Below are 18991 nucleotides of genomic sequence, written 5' to 3'. Positions count from 1 at the left end.
CTGAATGATGAGGGCAGAAGACACGGAACCCCACTCTCTGGATGCTGCGTCTGTTGGTGGGGCTGGGTGCCATTATAGCCATGACGGGGTCACAGTACGCCAGGGTCACCGCTGGGAGCTCTTCTGATGGATCTCTGCTGCAGCTTCATGTTCAGCCTACTCTTCAGGTCTCTCCCTCACAAGGGTCACACCTCTCCTGTCCACAGCTTACTCCGCACTGGACTCTTTCACACCCAGCACAGCTTAATTTGTTGGCGCCCCATCTCCACCAATCTCTGGCCTTCCTGTTCTCCAGGAAACAGGCAAATAAGCTGGGTCCTAGGGTCCATCATGTGATGAGTGCTGCTGCAGGGTGGTTGCCTAGCAACCCCCCGAGGAAACATATACAGTACCAGTAAATATATATATTACTTAGGCACCACTGGCCATCTTTCCCATACATGTGTTTACCTGCATGAGTGGCACCTGCCTTATTAAGGGAGAGTTCTAGGCCATACTGTACAAGCAATATATATCTATATATCTATACAGTATATCTATTTATATATATATATATAGTCAGACGATAGATCCGGCACTGCAGGTCTTAAATGTAGCCAAGGTATGGTTGATGCGCCCCGGTGCCAGCAATAGGGACCTTGCAGCCCCTGGTATATACAGAAGAGGACAAAGGGCACTCAGGGTCTTTTTTCAGGTGAAAACAGGAGACTGTTTATTCAGTCATAGAAAACGTCCGTCTACGTTTCGGGGTCTCCCCCTTCGTCAGGACAGGTTAGCGGTGTAGTGATCAGTGATACAATACAAAAGATTTAAATAAGCTCAGTGACTTACCCCCTCCTGCAGCTTGCGCTCACTCACAGGGACCGCTGGGCACACTTCCGGGTACGATCGCGCCGTGATGACGTCACTGTGATTGACAGTGTCATCCCTCCGGCGCATCAGAGCGGGGCTGGCCTGCAGTAACGTGGGGCGGGCTGTGGGAGGCAGACAAGGAACATCAATGTACATACAGACAATGTGACAGAATCATCAAACAAGAAAATGCATGCAACGAAAGGCATGTCAGTACTGTGTGTAAAACATCCGGGGCACAGCACCTGGAAAATAAGCATGCAAATACATTAGTGAAAAAACAAAGCAAAAATCACTCATAAACAAGTGGGGAGGTGCTGACATCTAGTGGGCAAAAACGTGAAGTATATGAAAATAATATCTATATAATAAGTTGAAGAGTCTGTGTGCGTGTGTGTGTGTGTGCGTGTCCGTCGCATTGCGGACACACCGTGGCACTCAGAGACACCAAATTTGGCAACAAGATACCTCTGGACCCGGTGGTGTGCACCTCGAAGCCGTTTTTGGGAAATTTAATTTAGAATTTTAAAAAACACCAAGTTTTAATTTTCCTTCATTGGTGATCTGGGGAAAAGATCGACGATCTGGGAAACTGCGGACGAAGGAACAACTCCACACCTGATTTCATTGCTGTCATTGAGTATGACAGACACATTCTAACATTATGGTGAAGGCTTTAAACAATTAGGAAATAATTGAGGATATACATAGACCACACATAACACACACGTACACATTGTACACGCACACACACACACCCACACAGTACACCACATACGCACACATAGCACACAACACACACATTTATACGTAGAGCACCTCACACACTTAAGCTGTGTACACACGGGGGAGATAGGGGCTGAAATCGCTGGAAACACACTGCATGCAGTACAATACAAATCCATACACACTACAACACACACCCAAAAACAGTACAACAAACACACAACTCCTGGCTTTAATCAATTCTATGGAGACGGACCACGATAAAATGGCCGCCCCATAAAGCAGACAGTTCTCTGAAACTGTTTGCGGTATGGGGGCGGCCATTTTATCGTGGTCCGTCTGCATAGAATTATTAATTGAAGCCAGGAGGGGAGCCGGGTCGCGCAGACAGGTAAGCCTGCGGCAATGGGGGGGGGGGGTGTGTCCCCGGCGGCCAGGGTGGGGAGGGGGGAGGCGCCCCTCCATTAACGGCGGGGAGGGGGGGAGGCCCCCCCCCCATTAACGGCGGGGGGGGGGGGGCGCCCCAAACCAAGCTATGCCACTGAGAACACACACACTTAAACATTGCCAGGATATGCACAGCACACTACACACACATATATACGTAGCGCTCCTCACAAACTTACACATTCGGCAGATATACACACAACACACACACATAACACACAACTCACAGTACAACACACACCAACATTCACTACAACACACACCCAAAAACAGTACAATACACAGAACACACACTTAAACATTGCACAGATGCACACACATAACATACCTCTAACAGCACAACACACACCCACATTCACCACACACACCCAAAAAACAGTACAACACACACAAAACACACATTTAAACTTTGCACAGATACACAAAGACACAACACACACATACTGTATATACATAGCACACCTCACACACTTACGCATTGGACAGATACATACAATATAACACACAAAACCACATACATTACAACACCCACACAAAAACAGTACAACACACACAAACACACAGAACACATAAAAAATAATTTGCCGTTTATTTAATAGTCTGTACCGGCAAATAAAAACTGTACCTAATGTACCATTTCTACTTTGTTCCCCATATCCATCTCTCCAGTCCTCCAGTTGCACTGAGAAATCTTTGTCCTGGCCAATGCACCCATTGATCAATACAAAGTGGGTACACTGCACTCACCCTGTTAGTCAGTTGGATATCAGGCACTGCTCTGCCTTAAGGGTTTCCCAGACTCTTTTGGTTCATAGATAATGTTTGGTCGATGGGCATGAGCGCTGCATGCATTTGTTTGAATGTTATGAGTGTAAAAAGTTGAAGAATAAGACTGAGATGAAGATTTGTCATGTTATAGTGTACAATTTACTCAATAAATCGTGAAAAAAATATGTGTACATAGAAGTACAATCAAGAAATAAAAGTAGGATTAAAAAATAAATTATGATTCAAACTGATAATTGTTTGGATGGCGGTGGGTTGCGAAAACCAATCTATAGGTGGAGGGGGTATGGATATTGTGGGCATAATTGGTGTTTGGTACACCTACAGGGGGTACCCAGATGATGAGAAATTTTCACTACAGTGTCACCGTAGGGGGATTTCCAATTGGGGTTCAGGTGGTCTTTTAGGGACCCCTTTACAATTCCGTTGGTCTCTTCTCCTGGAGCCTATGGTCTCCCTCAGTGATTGACTATCATTTAAGGGAGACTGTAAGCTCAAGGAGAAGAGACCTACAGGATTGTAAAGGGACCCTAAAAGACCACCTGGACCCCAATTGGGAATCCCCCTATGGTGACAATGTGACCGTGACACTGTAGTGAAAATCCCATCAATTGAGGGCCCATGTAGGTGTAACAAACACCAATTATGCCCACAATATCCATACCCCCACCTATAGATTGGTTTCACAACCCACCCCCATCCAAACAATTATCAGTTTGAATCAGAACTTATTTTTTAATCCTACTTTCATTTCTTGAATGTACTTCTATGTACACTTACATTTTTTTCACAATTTATTGAGTAAATTGTACACTTTGTAACATGGCAATTCTTTTTCTCAGTCTTATTCTTCAACTTCTTACACTCAAACCTTATCAATGCACCCATTGATGATTGTGATAGCTTGATCAGTGGATTGGCTCGGCGGGTGTAGGGAAGAATTTGGCCCATTGCACCCATTCCCAGTGGGGCATTACAGTGGTGCGGGTAGCGTGCGTCATGACGTCATGTGGCCAGGCCCGCGGACCTGCTCCCACACTCAGGGGCTGCTCCACTGTTTGGTAGAGATGCCCGGTGCATGTGCTTTACAGATCCCCAGACCTCAGAGACTGCTGCAGGTTCGGTGAGGGGAGTGGCAGTGGCAGGGAGCAGTGAATTTTTAATTAATTATGGCGGGGTAAGTAACGCCCACCCCGGTCCCTTCGCACTCAGCACCTGTAATTACACACCCTAGAAACTGCACCATTGAAAGTATAGAAATGGAGGTGTGGCCATGTCCCTTTCTGATTTTGTACCGATTTCTGACCCTCAGATGTTGGAGGATATGTCATACAGTAGGTGCTAAATCTCAGGAGTGGATGTGGAATTTATCAACACATACAAGTTATCAACTCAGGAGCGTTGTGTTTCAAACAACAACACCACACCTGATTTCATTGCCATCATTGAGTATCAATGCAAACACATTCTAACATTATGGTGGAATCTATAACAAATTACAATCTTAGGTCTTTGGCACAGCATATTGTAAGATGACATTTTTCAGCAATTTTGGAAATAAAGAAACCCCAAGGGTTTGCCGGGCAACGCCGGGCGGGTCAGCTAGTAAAAAATATTTTAAAACCAAGTAGGGTACGCTAAACTGATAGAGTAAAGCTATACTACATGTCTGTATATAGAGAGAGGTTTCGTGGTCCGGCACTCCAAATTAAGAGAAATTACTGCCACTGGTGCCCTCACTGAAGCGGGATGTCCGCTGCTTGTACAGTGTGTCTGGGGTGGCCCCAAAGGGGCTTAACGAGTACAACCATTTAGGAATTTTTCTATGAGTGACTTATTCATGATTTTTTCATGCAGGAATTTTTCTCTGCATGTGTTTTTCATGCTTTTTTTCAGCCCTATATTGTCATCTGTGAAATATTGCAAGTTCTTCTTCTTTGAATTATTTATATATTGATAGGTGAATTGAATTGCAAATAGTGGAGGCCCGTGAGTTTTGTTATATGTGAAAAAAAAATTAAAAAAGGGGGCGGAGTTGTGATGTATAGCTACCAACATCGATGGTGCGGGTGGCTGTGCATCGCATTCTTGTTCTCTGTATATAAAGAATATTTGTGCGTAATGTTTTGTGAATATGTTTTTTAATATAATGTGGCATACGCCGGTATATTGAGTAATTTAGTGGCCCAGGTTGAAGTGGTTATATAAATGCACTACTGGTAGTGACGGTACCCCAAGCTTCGCAGCATAATAGGAGGACGCTGTGCAATGATGGCCGTGCGCTCCACTGGTGTGAAAGAGTGGAACGCAAATCAGGAAGTAGGTTGAAGCGGAACTTCCGGTATGTTGGACCGCACAGCGGAGACACTTCCGCCGCAGTGGAACGCACGCCGAGTTGGCTGTGCTTGTTTGCATGTAGATGGCGGTGACTATCGCCCAAGAATTTTTGAGTGAAGTAAGTATGTTTTATTGCCCACAGTAATGTCCTTTCTGCTTGTCTTGGTGGGATACAGTCAAGAGATAAAGGGGTTTATCACCTGATAGGTTATCTCCCAGGGGGAGAGGCTGTTAGACTCATACCGGCGCTTGTCTATAGGGATTTGTCTGTGTGCCTTGTCAGAATAGGTCATGATTAAGGCCACATTCTGTGGCCGAAACCTCGACCTGACCATTTGTATGTGATGGATATGTGATAGCATGGAATAAAAACCTGCTGAGATTGCAATATCATTGGAAGCCCTGGTGAGTGCTGTTTCTTTTTGGATTGGACTATATATATATATATATATATATATATATATATATATATATATATATATATATATATATATATATATATATATATATAAAATACATACTTATGAGAGAGGTACAGAAAGGGACACAAGTGCTACCATCCATGTATAAATCCATGAAAAATAGAGAATGATGTGACCTTTTTGAAACACGACATTCTTCAGTTTCAAGAGAATTAAGGGGACCAAGATAAGGAGTTGAAGAATTAGTGTGCAAATCAAGGGCATTCCTGGTGAAATATAATTGGGTAGTGGACTATACCAAGAGACATTTTAGCCATTGTCTGTCCAAACATCCCTGGGGACTTAACCGCTAAACTGAGCTTGCAGAGTCCTACTTTCCAATTCTCTAAATCACTCTCAGACACATGACAGTATTCTAAGAGTTCAATATTGCATTGCAAAGGAGTTGGTAATAAGAGAGCATACAAATCTCAAGAACCCATGTTTCAGAACTCCATGCCTGAAAAAAATGGGCCAGGTGGGATTTCCCCTGCTGCCTACTAATCTAGTGTCACAAAAAAAGTACCCCCGCTTTAGATAAAACTTGTTGGCTCCAATGAGGCTACAGGGGAAGGTTCCATAATATTATTTAGATATACGATTGTATTTATTTGGGTAAATATTAATAAATTCATTAAGTTTCTGTTCCCAAGAACCTAACCACTCACATGAAATCAGCCACAAAGTTTACATTTGGAAGCAACTTAAGCAAACTTTCTTTTTTCCAAAAAAATACACATCTGCCTTTGCACATGCATTTAAAACAGGACCTACTGTCTCCATGATAGACCAGAGGATTTGATGCTAAGTTGGCTCCCTAGCTTTTAAGAATGTTGCAAAGGGGTACATTTACTAATATGAAAGTTATAGTGAAGATAGAAAGTTGCCCAAAGCAACCAATCAAATTCTATCTATTATCTAAAGCTAAATAAATAAGTACATTCTGATTAGTTGCTATTTCATATGAACTCCCATCTTAGTAAAATGAACCCAAAGTGCCTATTCTGCCACAACAATGTATAATTATTCACTTATCCTCCTCTTCCCCCTAATGCCTGACTACTGTAGGTTGTGTGCTCCCAAATCTGAAGATTATTTTATGTTGTTTTCTTTCACTTACCAGCCTGTGCACCTAAAATAGATAAGGAGTTTTCCCATTTCAGTGTGGGTTATTTTTTACTCACTGAAAGCTTGTGCTAGGGTATCTCTGCAATGTCCATCATCCCGGAGAGCCACAGATTAGTAAATAGGGCTTTTAATTACACATTAAAGCTTTATAACCACTGCTGAGAGAAGCTATTGATTTTTTTCTGTGATACAGTGTCAATCCATAGTATTATAGTCTAGTAACAGAACACATATTTGTCTCTGCGACATTGAAAAGTCAAACAGAAAAAGGAAATATAACTTCCTACACATACACATTTAGCATTTAGTTTTGTTTCTTAGTAGTGTTTGATGTTACAGGAAGGACTTTGGGACGTTGGATACAAATCATTAATGTTATGATATATACTGCAGCATTTTGCACATTACCTAGAAATGATTCATAATAGCGCAGGTTGCAAAATGCACTCATTTTCTAATGAAATGATGTGTGTAGTCAATGGAACCAAAGCCATTAGCAAAGTCAGTCATCACACACAAATTTATATGCCACTTAGCTGTACAGATTCTTGGCCGGGGGTATGGTAAACTAAAGGATTTGCTAATGGAGGAAAAATAGCAGTGGCACATTATTGCTTTGGGAATTGATAGAAAGGCATAATGTCAAGAAATCTGAGCACATGTATATGTATGAGCATTTGGAGTTTGCAGAAATAATGCAAGGAGAAGATGCAAAGTTACAAGTGCATAGATATAGGGAAGACTTACATTTTTAGTAGTCTTATTGTTTTTAAACAAATATTTTATTTTTAGATTTATTTAAGTACACAGCCAAAATAAATATTCTTGTTAAAACAGGATTGCTTGTGAGCAGAGAGCCGCCATAACCCACTTCTGCATTTTGATGGTATATTACTTAAGGTGCGTACACACGGGGCAATATGATCGCTGGCAATATATTGCTCAGCAATCATATTTCTCCGTGTCCAGTTTTCATCTGCGACCAGAGATGGTCGCAGATGAAAATTTAAACACTGCTGGGTGAAGAGGCAGGGGATGTCGCTGGTCGGAGGAGCATGCTCCTCCAACCAGCGACCATTCAGGGGCTGAAAATGGGAGCGCGCACCCGGCGATTTATCGCTGGTGCACACTCCAATAACTGGCAATATGGTCCCTCAGCGACCATATTCCCAGCGATTTCAGCCCCTATCGCCCCCGTGTGTACACAGCACTAGAAACCCAGACAGTTGTTTATGCATTGCAGCTGTCATGAGAATGGATTGATGATTTCTCAGACGACCAGTTTCTGTGGTGGTCCTATGTGGTTTAAAGACAAGGAAGGATTAGTGCCCTTCCTGTTGACCATTTCTAGTACTGTTGATTCTATTTGTGCTTCTGTGTTCAATTCCAAATAATGTGTATTTGTTTGTCCCTGTCTTTAAATGTTTGTCTACAAGGGATGCAGTCAGCATGCTGGCAATCGAGATGCTGGCAGTCAAAATCCCGGTGCCTGAATCCTGACCCATAGCTACCACAGAGGTGCTGGAATATTGACATTACTGGAGATGCTGGCACTGGAATCTCAATCAAAAGAATGCAAGGGTCTTTTAACTTTAGGATGCAAGGGTCTTTTAGCGTTAGCTCATAGGGTGGGGTGGGACTGGGGTTTAGGCAATAGGAGGGAGATATGTTTAGGCACAAAGACAGGAGGGTTACAGTTAGGCTTCTGGTAAGGTAAGGAAAGGGTTAGGATTTGGCATTGTGTCGGAGGAATATAGGTTTTAGGGTGTGAGGATACAGTAGGTAAACATGTCAATGGGTTCTATTTTAAATAATTAAAAGCTGTGAATATAATACTATACTTTTATCTAATTCTAAACTAAATCTACTGACACTGAGCATACCCAGTTATCAACACTGAACTTTCAACTGCATTTCTGCAAATCTACTGTTCTGTTTCTCTTATACAGCCTCCACTCCTGTTCCCGGTTGTCTTCCCCACATTTCCCTCATCACTATGTCTGGTTTTCTTCAACTCCACCCATCACTGCCTAATCCTGTATAATGCCCCCTGTTCCCACCTCTATTCACCCCCCTAGTCTTCTATACATCCTCCTCTCTCCTTTCATCTGTCTGGCATCCACCCCTATGTCTCCTTCCACCTCCTTCCCCGTTACACAACTTTCATTCACCTATGCCACATTATAGTCGTTCTTACTCCTCTACCTGTCATCTCACATCACCTTTATCCGAATCACATTGATCTCCCTCCCTGACCACCTTCTGACATTTTTATTCCTAGCTCTGGTACCGACACTATCACTACTCTTTCATCATCCCTACCCAGCAAGTTAATATCAGTTCTACAGCAACCCTGATAATCTCATTCATATCTCTCCCACACACTCTCTCCCTCTCACCCTGAGGAAGGCTTGTGAGCAAGCAGAAACGTGTTGGTGGTTGTTTTAAGGACATAGAGGCTGTTGGACTGGACTTGTCAATACACCATCTAAAGCTATTTGGGACGGAGCTTATTTTTCGGTGGAAACCCGGGATCCCACTGAGAAATTATCCTTCTGACTGTCCAATAAGCGACATAAATAGCCTTGATGATAAGGCCAGACATGGTACTATGCCAATTTTGATTGTGTGTACTATTATGTTTTGAATAAATTGTTACAGTTTTACGCTATGTGCAAATATTGAATTTTTAACCGAGGTATACGAGCAGAGGAAAAAGGGAAAAAGGGAACCATATTCTTATCAGACGACATTATACAAAATATCTTGTGGCCTAAGGGAAGGCTCATTTGCGGTACGGAGAATATATATTGACCGTAGAAGTTTTTATTATATGTTTTATTCAAAATCTACACTATGAATGCTGTGATTTGTTTATTCTTCTCGTTTTGAGGTATCATATTTCTACAAGATCTACTGACATCGAAGTCCTTCATATCTCAAGTGGGAGCGCCCTGTCAGACCCTTCTGTTTTTTGCATCTACTGCTCTACTCTACACAGACCCCAGTTGCCAATAAAGTAGAGTAACTATGAGGCAATGTTGCCACACAGACTTATACAAGTTCCAAATTAAGCTGTATAAGGATGTGGACAAAAATAATGTATTTGTAAAAAGGCTACACTATACATGTCATGCTTTTAGGTTTTCAGTGAATCCGACTTTGGACCATTAACCAGAAGTTGAAGTCTGGAATCTTGCTGTTTATTATAGTTCCTGTTTATGGATTATAGGAAGACTCCAACTAGTACCAGGCAGTTGACAGAGATGCAGAGTAGGAGTTCTGAGTCTAACAGGAAAGCAGTTTCCACCAGGAACCCCTGCAAAAAAGTTTGTGCTTCATCGGATCCGACATGCAGGTTGTGGCCCAACCTAGCCACAACCTGCTAGCATATCTGGTAGGGGCCAAGAAGCAGGAAGTTAAATAGGACAGATGGAAGGTTAAGAGCCAAAGAACAGGAAATAAGACTGGGACTATGATACAGGTACCAGTCTAGTACCAGTCTAGAACTTTGCATTCTGATGGCAAACTGGAACCAATGAATAATTTCAGACTAGAATCAAATATGGCAGGGATGGAACCAATGGAGCAATTATTGAACTGGAACTGATGAAGTAGTTATGAACTAGAAACAATTGGAGCAAATATCAGTCTGGAACAGATTGGAACAATTATCAAACTGCAACCAATTTGAGCAATTATCAGGCTGATACTGATTGGAGCTAAGTGTTGTTGTAGGATGGAAATCTGTACAGGAGTCACTGGATAGAAAATGATTCTGACCATTAATTTTTTTCTCCCACATTATTCCTGGGATTTCCAGGATTAAATTGTATGAAACCCTCAGGAAAACTGTACAGATATTTTTTGTCCCAGCCTCCCACAGACAACTGACCTAACCTCACCAACTGACTGTTACAGCAAATAATGTACATGAACTACTTCAGACGACTGACCTAACCTCACCAACTGACTCTTACAGCAAATCATGTACATGAACTACTTCAACTTGCAGAGATACAGTGAAAAAAGAGAAGAGCTTTTTCCTTACCCTCAGCCACTGAAGTTACTCTGCCTCAGTTATATTGCAGAGTTGGTGCAGACAGTGTACTATGTGGACAGGACAGCATGTTGGTTTGTGGCCTATAAGATTATTTTACCATATTGCAATTAAAAATTGCAAAAAAAGGCATAGCTCAGGTCACTTCTGAGCTGCTGGAAGAATCCAGTACTGTCTAGTCAAGAAGGTAAGTTAGCACTAGCTGTGGAGGATACATTTTTTTTTTCAAAATGTTTTTATTGCAAGAAAATACTTAAAGATGTAATTGTAGAAAAAGGCAGACAGTATGGTCCACTATAATGGTCCACTATAATTAGAATAATTTTGTGATGCTGTAAATGTGTATGTTTGTATATTATCACTAAGTATTTACTTTCATTTTAATATATTATAATAAAATAAAAAAAATGACTTACAATTCTTTAGGTAGGCTAGTACTCCAACTATAAGAGATCTTTTCTGTCCTCCTTTTTGTGCTTGAAAAATAGACATTTTTTTCAGCATACACAAAAGTATGCAATTTGCCCATATCTTTACATCCATTTAATGAAAATCCTGTAGTACTTTTTAAATCAACACACCAGATACCCTTACCGTTTGAAAAGAGGAATAGGATTTTTTGACCTGTATGGCACAATGCTGCATGAGTAAGTATACTAGTTTCTAAAATGTCACCACATTTTAAACACATTTAAAAATATGAAGAATTTGAAACAGAATGCAAACATCAAGACGTAAATTGACATAGATATAAGTATAGAATTATAGTAATTTACAACACATCCATTAGTCTGGGTGTCGTTGTTCCAGATGCTTTTGGGTATATTAACTTCAGGGTATAAGAGTGTCCATATCAAGGTGACTCAGACAGGCTCACATAGTGGAGTGAAGCACCTATCTGGAGTTCATTTTATCTGTGGAAGTGGTAAAATCAACATACATTCTTATTAAGTCATATAAGATAGTGTATGGGACAAAGTCGCGTACCCAACTTACAATTTTGGGTGTTTATGACGAGCACGTAGAAGTTTCTTTCCTTAATCCAAGATAGGTTTCGAAAATCCACTCTGTGGAATTGTTTGTTGTGGAATCGTTTGTTGTGATTTTCCTTCTTCCTCACATTTGAACCAAGTCTTGAGTGCAACACTCAAGACTTGGTTCAAATGTAAGGAAGAAGGAAAAACAAAACACTTTCATGTTTTGGACTGTGGAGGTTAATAACCAAAACAACTTGTGAATCAGAAAAGAGATCGGTGATGATGGGGCATACTCTGATTCACAATGGACAATACATTCATAGGGCAATGTGGTAAACTTAGCACAGATGTTAATGTGAACACAGAAATTCAGTAATTTACCAACATGGCTACTAAACTTCTAGTTCCGCTTACTCCAAAATGATTAGTTGTACTACAGGTTGAGTATCCCTTATCCAAAATGCTCCGGACCAGAAAAAGTTTTGATACTGGATTATTACATATTTTGGAATATCTTTATATTGGAATAAGGTATATTGCATTTATGTTTTATAAGCACATGAAACACACACAAATATATTTTAGAATGCGAAAAAAGGTACCATTAATTTTATGGATTATCCAATGATTGAATATAATAATAATTTTGAACACAAGTATTTTAATACATTTGTTTATATTATTTACACCTGTTGCATGTTCTTAGATAAAGTGGGGTTTCACCCTCTCCCTTTTTTTGCATTCTACACTATTTGGGTTTGACTTCCCAATCTAGAAACCGCTGCTTTCAGCAAATCCACTCCTTTCAGGCGCCCTCCTAGGACACTTCTGTATCCTAACCCATCTCTTCTACAAATATATTTTAGTTGGGCATGAAAGAAGGTTTTAAAACTTAAAACAAAGTTTGAGTAAAATCACAGACACTGAATTTGATTGCCAAGCAATCATCTCCTTGCACATATTTAGTGTCAGTTATATGTTATTTCCAATTACTTCCAGTTACAGATGTAGCCAGTAGGTTTTTAGCAAAAAATAAAAATGTAGCAGTTTCTTTGGTCAATCGGGACAATGTGGATAACCAACTCATATGGTTCTAGGAAATTTCCATGCATATCAAGGCTTCTTTTATGTTCATGGGTGGATTCTGGTGAATCTGTACTTCATTGAAAATATCAAGCTCAGGATATTTATTCGAAGTGTAACCAGAGAAAAAAATAATATTGATACATTTATGTAGAACTGTAGAAATAGACAGAGAGAGCACCTTGTGAAGGTAGACACAGTGACGATGGGGGTGTACCCTGATTTGCAGTGAGCCCTGAAAGTTAGGTATGGAGGAGGGGAGGACAAGTGCACAAGTTGGATAAAGTAATCAAAACAAAATTATAATTCAGGAATTTTTTTTATAGGATGACACCAACCTCAAGGTGATCAACCTTTCCGACAAACAGATACAGCCTAAACATATTAAAATTCTAAGTAGAGGCTTTTCCTTTTCACTCAGAACTAATTTCAACCTGTTTAATTGGGGAAATACCCACTTACAAAACTCCTATTTAAAAAAATTCTTTAAAAAATGAATGCTGGGTGCCACTTGTGCACAATGTTTAGATAAAATGGCAAAAAAAATCAGTAAAAAGGTCTCGATATGCAACCCTTATATAGAAAGGTGTCAGCTAGCCCCTAATGAGAGGCTAAGAGGCTAGATAAAAGTTATGTGCATGAAATAGATAGAGGTTCAGTGTCCAACAAGGCTATATACTATAAAATAAAGGACAAGTATATCATTAAAATAAGGGATTTATTAATACACAATTAATTCTTTAAAAAATACATAAAATTGGGGTACATATATTAAATGATCCTAATAAAAAAGAGGATATAAGAGTACATAGCTAATGAGGTAGCTTAACTACCCCTTGAAGAAGTCTATACAATGAAATGCCTTGGGTGCTGCCTGTGATCACCTACCTCTATGTTAAGCTGTCATTTTTTATGTACTCTCACCCTTTCAGGCGTATTGGATTCAATTACACCAATACTGACTAAATCTATGTCTAAGTGATGAATTTGATGATTTGTGATTAATTTGACACATTTTGTTTGTTTGTGTTTTTGTCTCTTGACATTAGATGACATAGATCTGGTTTTCGTTATACTTTTACAAAAATTGATGAAAAGCTATATTTTAGCTTAATTCAAGAGCCGTCCCCCCCCCCCAATAAAAAGAGAGTGCCTTTTCTTTTCTCACAGTGAGCAGTGCATATTATGATTTCTTTAAACTTCATAAGGTAAGTCTCCACCTTTAGAAGAACACCTTGGCCATGAAGCTCATACCTTTCTCAAAATAAAGCAGAGCAGAGAAAACATATAGTGGTTTCTTTAGCATTAGCTAGACAATTATGTTCTAGACTTTTTTTTTTTCCAATTTTAAAAAATTAACAGGCATATGTACAGTAGTTGAAGAGTTGCATTACCAAGTGATTTGGGTTAAATCTATGATAATTTTTAATGTTGCAACTATATCAACAAATCTATTTTACTGTGGCATACCCCCAAAACTGTAATGATGTGTACACATGGTGCAATTTGGGATATCTATTTTTACTATATATTCAAAATTGCATAGCACATACTTATAGACTCTGCAGGCTATGTCATGTTAAATGTAAGTGTGTTTTTCTACGTATGGGACTACCAGGGGTTAAAGCGAGGGGGAACGGGGTGGAACTGAGTTCCACCACCTCTAATGGTGAGGTGGAACATTTTTACCTCCACATTGGCCCTGCACAGTAATTCTCACAGAAAAGCATTCTAGTTTGCAGGGGATGCCAAAAACCCTACCACTGGCCCTGCCTCTGCCTAATGGGGGGGGGGGGGAAGGGATGGGGGCAATTAGGTGGCATAGATAAATTAGTTCCCCCACCTCTGCATGACCACTTTAAGCCCTGGGGACTACTCATCCCAATATTTTAGCATTATTTCCGTTTCGTGTTTAATATTTGGGACCAGGAACACATGGTGCTTTAAGATATTACTCAAAAATACTTTTTCACTTATGCCACTTTTGACCTTTTGTATTTTTGGCAGTTATCTGCACTCTCTTTATATAATGTAAACACTATAACAGTCTTGAGTACCAACGCTGATTATTTACTGTTACCATTGTCCTACTGAGTGATACAGTATCATCAATAGTGTTCAGTGTATATGATCAATCTTGTTAAGGATGCACGCTCCATGCAACATTAATGACCCACCTAATGTTGCGCTGCATGCCCAATGTTGTATTGTCAGCGAGGCATTCTAGCAGCTGGGGCTGGGTGACATCACTGAACTGTATTGTTAATGACATTGTCTTTGCGTATGTGCTATATCATTCATCTGAGATTACTGCTAATTGCTAATGGTATTGATGGTAGAGCATATAGTCTATTGTGGATGGGGCTTTAAATATGTACTCAATGAAGTTCCAGGTCCATTTACATTAAGCTGGCTGTTATCCATTACTTCTTTTTCTCCAACTCTCTTATTGCTTCATGTTATCACTGAAACCAGACTTTCATCCACTTACACTGTATGCATGCACTCTCCCATGTGTCTCTTTAACCTACTGCATTAGATTGGATGAACACCTAGGCAGCAGAATGGTAATTTTTCTATACCCAGCTTTAAAAGCTGACTTTTGTGTCATCCACCTAGGTCTTCCCTTTATTTCCTCATTTGAAGTATGTGTCTTCTACCTTATCTATCTCCATGTCTCAGTCATCTACCATAACCCTTCCTCAATTTCCCAATTAATTTACAACTTTGCTGCCTTGCTTTCCGACTACCACTCCCCTGATCCTAGTAGACTTCCAACAAACATCTAGCCCTTTCCTCCTCTTTTGGCATCAATGGACCTCCATCCTCACCTTCTGTCTCAGACACTCCCTTGACCTTGTTCTTACATTTATGCACTCTTTTCCCATTCTTTAGCTGGCCATACATCTACAGATCGATTGTCAGATCTGGCGGATAGTATCTGAATTACAGTTTTTTGGCAGATTTCCAGCATTTCAAAGCAAATGGACAACTGTCATTTGCTCTCATCCATTCACCAGGATTTTGTTCCAACCAACCAGATCTGACAATCGATCAGTAGATGTATTGCCAGCTTTACTCTTTGACAGCCATAATCGCTCCTTCACTCTCTCCTCATATCCAAGTTTTAATTTATTACCAAAATCGTAATAACATAAGCAATGAAGGATAATGGTGTAACTTATACTCACTAGAATTTGCACTAGTGGGCAATAGCATCTATGTGGCATCATTTAATTGCAAACAGTAAAAAATGAATTTCAATGATGTGTAAACCATTTGTCCCCTTTATGCGCAATACAATTGTTTAAAAAAACAAATGTCAAACATTATTAAGGGGCTGATGTGTAAAAGCGTAGGGAAGAGATAAAGTGGAGATAGATACAGTACCAATCAATCAGCTACTAGGAATCCTTGTACATATCGCTTCTCAATTTGTAGTAATGGATTTTCTCTGCTGTTGTTTTTCTCCTAGCATTAAACCATTGCTTCTTTTTTCCTATGGCAGCACTAAGTGTTACTAAAGGTAAATTACTGACTGCTGTCATCTACAAAACCAGGATCACATTGTCTTCCCGCCATTATCTTGCTTCTGAAGAGCGCAGAACTGTAATCTGGATGTCAGGAGAGACCACATAAAATAAGATGGTGAAATTTTACCAATTAACTTGAGGGGCTAGTTTAATTTGTTAATGGGTTTCATGCATGTGCATAAACTAATCAAAATGCAATGTGTGTGTCTCCGCAATCATCACACGGGAGTGTTTGTGTTTACCCTTGCTCTAATCATGGCTGCTGCATCCTGCAGCTTTCACTGCAGCGGTAACAGGCGAGGCAGGAGTGGCTGTTTCTCTACCTTTAGTGATTTTATAGTAAATGGACCCCTGTGTTTGACAGTTAGGAGCTAATTGGTTAGTATTATATCACTCTCCACAGTTTGAAAACTTAACCCCATTTTACTTGCATTATATATTACAACAGTGTTAACCTGCCATATTTAGTGATGTTTACTTTTACATTGTTGTGATATAATGTTGATATTTAATGTTGTGATAGTTTATGTTGGTTTATATATTTAAAAAAAAATAACCTGTATTATTATTTTTTTTAACTTTTTAGATTGCCATATGTTAAATCTTTAATATCATTAGTGTAAAAGTATCTATCAAATATGCAATTCACTTAAAAGCATTGATCTGGAAAAGATTTGCAATTAACATGATTGATTTTTTTAAATAAACTTTGAAAATATTTTGCATACCAGACTGTAAACCTTGACAGGTATTTCAAATATATGTACTTTATAGTGCAATGATTGACATAAACCTTTATTGATTATACAAATATAAGTATGTCAACAATTTTATAAAATTGTCATCTCAGATATTAAGAAAATGCTGCAGGAGTAAAAAACTACTTTGTGTATGGCTGGGATACAAAATCTTGAAATATATGAATTCATTTTTTTTTTATACAAAATGCACTATGGGGCAGATTCAGTTGATTTGTGGGTGCCCAAAACTTATTAGGTGACCATCCAGGCTATTCAATTGTGGTACCCGTTGGGCACTCATGACCCATATGTGTGCCCATTAGAACCGGGTGCAGCCATGTAAAGTGACTAAACCCACCTAAAGTACAGGTTACAAAAGACACATTTCAGCTCACAACTTATGAGTCTGAAAGCTAAAATGTGTCTCCTTGGCTGCATGCGCCCCTGAATGGTTCAACGATTGAATTGCCCTGTTGGGTGCCATCTAGTGTCGGCCAGGGAGATCAACAATAAAATCAGCCCCTTTGGGTGAACTAGGACACAAAATGGAGAAAAAAAAGTTGAAAAGCTGTACACAATCCAGATACACAGGCGAAATACAAGTCTTATAGGAGTGACCTATGCCTTATATCATTATGCTTTAACTGTGAATAATACCAATTTCTTTGCAGAAAATAAAAATCCTACAGTAAGTAACGAGAATATTATTTGTAATCTAAAATGCAAAATTGAGGAGAAAAGAAGCATAATGAAGGAAAAGTAGCAAAACTGGGGGAAAAGTTTGTACTGTAGCATGACAACTGCGTCAGTGGTCTTTCCTCATATGGCACAAATGAGATAGGCATAGGAGAACAAATCTGTATAACTATAGGATTGATTGTCAAAAATCTACCAAAATAGTATAGCATGATATGCATGCACAATAATGGAACTGATGTTTAGAGCAAAGCAAAACAAGATGGATTACCCAGGTATAGGGCCAGATGTACTAAGCTTGAAAAGTGATAAAATGGAGAGTGATAAATCACTAGTCAATCAGATCGTAACTGCCATCTTACAGGCTGGGTTTGAAAAATGCCAGACAGGAGCTGATTGGCTGGTGGTTTATCACTCTCCATTTTATCATTTTTCAAGCTTCGTACATCTGGCCCAGAAAGTTAATCCATTTGTTGCGGTGAATCATCGAATCAACTTTATTGGCCATGTATGCTTGCGCACACTAGGAATTTTTTGTGGATTTACAGTGCAGCATCAAGCAGGGATGAAGGGGGGGGGGGGAGAAGGCATTACATACATTTCATTAAGACATTACATGTGGGGAACACATGCCCACCGAGTTGCACAGCGCCTAGGCAGCCATCAGTGGCGCCACTGGTCACTGCTACAGCCAGGTAGGTAACATTAAGCAGAGACAGTACAGTTATCACACAGGGAACACATACCCACCAAGCTGAACAGTGCCTAGGCAGCCATCAGCGGCGCCACTGGTCGCCGAAACAGCCAGGTAGGTAACAATACAAGCAGACAGTACAGTTATCACACAGGGAATATATTTGACTGAGCTGCACAGCTCCTAGGCAGCCATCAGCGGCGCCATCTTGATCATGCTGCTCAAATGCAGCAGTAATAATAATATTTGTATTTATGAACCACTTTTCTTCCAAAGCTGACACACCCTGCCAGCTTGTTGCTGGCAGGGTGTGCAATCAGTGAAGGAACAGCATACAGGCTTTGCATACAGTGGGGGTAGAGGTATATGATGAAGATAGAAAGAAACAGTAAAACAAAGAGTAATACATAGCTTTCCTCAGCTCAGAGGCGGAGACAGATAGTAATTTGGGAAAAGCAAAATAAAATGTGG

This window comes from Crinia signifera, chromosome 3 (assembly GCF_055691185.1).
Source record: "Crinia signifera chromosome 3, ASM5569118v1, whole genome shotgun sequence".
Lineage (NCBI taxonomy): Eukaryota > Metazoa > Chordata > Amphibia > Anura > Myobatrachidae > Crinia > Crinia signifera.
This window is presented reverse-complemented; position numbering follows the sequence as displayed.